We start from the raw sequence: 3132 nt of genomic DNA on the forward strand, positions 1-3132 counted from the left end.
ATCGATTTACATTTACATGAATAAATAATGAGCTACACGTCTACTATACGCGAAGTAAAGTTCAAAATAATTATTACTCAAAAGGTTAATATATACGCATACCATAAGGAAACGTCTGGTTATACGAAAACTCACATAATTCGTTTTTCAACTTCTTGCTACTCCGATTACGGGCGGAATAATGGGCGTACGTACTTTGAACATAGATCCTTTTTTAATTCTCGTACGCCAAATGACTAGAATCTCGAGTTTAGTAATGATCGAACGAAAACTCAAAATCCAAAATACATGTGACCATGTTATTTTTTAAATATAAAAACACACGAAAAATCATAACTCCCGAACCAAAAGTCCAAGAACCTCGATATCAGTACCAATCGATACGGCGCAAGGTCTTCTATAACATACGGCTACGAAAACGGTTCGCCGCGCCAAAATGTAAGTATCCGCAAATTTTGAACTTTCGAAGCCCCGAAAGAGGGGGAAATACGGCTCCTACGGACTTGACACCTGACGCCAAATTTGATCACCGACCTCCAAACTATACAAAACTTGAGTTTCAGAAACGTCGAACAAAAACTAAACCTTTTCCGAAATACACCTCAAAGGGGGGGGGGAGGACCCCCTAACTCTAGGAGTACGTTTTAGAAGGGCCGGGCCTAAAGCGAACCGTTTGGTAACTCAAAAATTAAAAGTATAAAATATTATCTCATGTGAACGTCATCTACAACTTATAGGTAAATGATTTATTCAACTTTAAAAACTATTAGGTAGGTACACAATATGTACATACGTTTGTTCACATTTGGTAATTACGTTAGAAACAGTATTTAGAACATTCTATGCCAGTAGTTTATGCATATTCGTTATATAAACACATCGATAATAAATCTATTTAAGACTGTTTAACATGAACAATATTGTTTAAATAATTGATGAATTTTGAATTTCAATTATCAAAATTAATGATTCATAGGTCTCGAAAATGCTTATAATTAAATGTATTTTGTTATAATACTATAATATGACATGTCTTGAAATCTACTAACGCTGGACAAAAGGTATAGTAAATTAGTAAATGACAGATGTATATTATATTAGGTACCTATGTATTCTATTCAGAACCATTGTGGTGACAAGTGACGTTTGTGGACGAGGTTAATCCCACATAGGAGAACGATAAATGCTGAAATCTAGAGTTTATCTATAGATAATTTTATGGAGATTCCATTTAAATGATCGGCGTAACGAATTTTTTACTAGTTAAATGCATAGCTTCAAAAACCCATAAAAAAATCCAAAAAACCGTACAAAACACGCTTTAACAAAAATCATAGATTATAAATTATGATAACGGATCATTAATCACTATAACCACGGTTCAGGTTTTATATGGTTACCGTTTCAAATGACAACAATATTGAGGTTATGTTCGTATCTTATGTCAATAATATTATTATACGTTAATATTTGAAAGTTTTTAATTTTTATTGAATTTATAAAATTTAAAATGTATTAATTACTTTTTACTATTTTAAGTAGGTTTTATATAATTAATTAATATGTTCAATACCTGTCCTTGTGCAGTATACAAATTACAAATCTAAACAGTTCACCTTTCATGTGACTTCCGTAAGTCGTACATAGTTTTTACTAACCTGCTTGTGTATTATTTAGTATTTTATTTTAAACTATGGTGTAATTACTTGTAGGTACAATTTATTCGACAAAGAATTAAAACTATTGCGAGAACCAAGTTAAACATATGCTATCTACGAGCTACAACAATCACATTCAAACCATCATAACTCAAATCATGTAAGTTCTGTATACCGTTAAAATTCCTATAATGTATTTAGTGGAAGCGTGAAAAGCTGTTTACGAGGTAGCTGCCTCATGAAAAATGGAAGGAAGGTACCCCAATGACTCCAATCTCAAACACCTATTACTATAGGTATAATATTGACAATACTGAATTACCTAATGAAGGAGCAAGTCCATTGATGAAAGACTACTACCACCTACAATAATCAAACATTCAAATCTTCATGATTCATAACATTTCAAATAAGCTTTGTAGTAATATTTATCTCTCTGTACTTTGTAGTATTAATTAGTTTAGTGTTTTAGTTCTAGTCAAGAGGGAACAATAGTGAGTGATGTAGGAATGTGCCTGAGCCTCAAGGAGATAACCTATTTGGAAAAATGCAGTGCTGCTCCAATTCATCATTATATAATTATTTAAGGTAATGTTGGATGGTTAATATTAATATTATGATATTGTAATTTTATTTGAATAAAAGTAATTTTTTTAACAAAATTAAGTTTAAGTTATATTTCACATAGGTACCTACCTAAGTACTTTGTCGTAATGTTTGGTCAATTGTAGCCTGTATGTTTAACTTCAAAGAATTAATATAATATGGTGCACCAAATGGCAAACATAACATATTCTATTATATATATGATTTTTAGAATGACATTAGTTAACAAGAGTTTTTCTTACTCGAGCCTATCTGAATAAGTTTTTGATACTGTGTTTTATTTATTATATTCATCGTTTAAGTTACTTACATAACACTTCAATGGTTAAAGTGATGGTACTTATGTTACACTTATAATATATTATTCACAAATCTTATATTAATTAGTTTGTTTTTTTGTTTGTTATAGTCAACAAATAAGAGCTTAGTTTTGGATAAACAAGGTAAAGAATATTAAGAATATCTTGGAACTAACATTGACTTTTCAACTATGATTCAGCTCATACATCTTCTTTGGACAATCACATGTTTTTATTTTCAGCCAATTAATTTTTATCCTTACTGTTAATTTTTGTATATTTAACTGTTATTGGTGTTTTATTTACTTATTTTTTAACAAAAACATATTATGGATAGAATTTATTGACAAAATGTTAACCATTGTAATACATTATACAGACATAAATTTTCTAAATTTCGGTGCTGGTCTAGTTGACCTCCGCCAGGAAGGCAATTCCCCCGCCACTCAAGTTTAGTTGACGCCCGCCAATTACATTTTGTATTTTCGATAACCAATAATTCATATTTTATACAATATTATACTTTTATTAAAAATTATACAATTATGAACAATTCAAGCGATCAAAAT

The 3132-nt window shown here is 30.2% G+C and overlaps 1 long non-coding RNA gene across 1 annotated transcript; it reads left to right on the top strand.

Annotated features, from left to right (window-relative positions):
* Positions 1 to 1510: 1510 nt before the first annotated feature.
* Positions 1511 to 3132, top strand: LOC107883521. Its single transcript, XR_001679352.2, has 4 exons — positions 1511 to 1632; positions 1713 to 1818; positions 2131 to 2246; positions 2674 to 3132. It is a non-coding gene; the product is annotated as an uncharacterized LOC107883521 (long non-coding RNA).

Source organism: Acyrthosiphon pisum, unplaced genomic scaffold (assembly GCF_005508785.2).
Source record: "Acyrthosiphon pisum isolate AL4f unplaced genomic scaffold, pea_aphid_22Mar2018_4r6ur Scaffold_21268;HRSCAF=23474, whole genome shotgun sequence".
Classification (NCBI taxonomy): Eukaryota; Metazoa; Arthropoda; class Insecta; order Hemiptera; family Aphididae; genus Acyrthosiphon; species Acyrthosiphon pisum.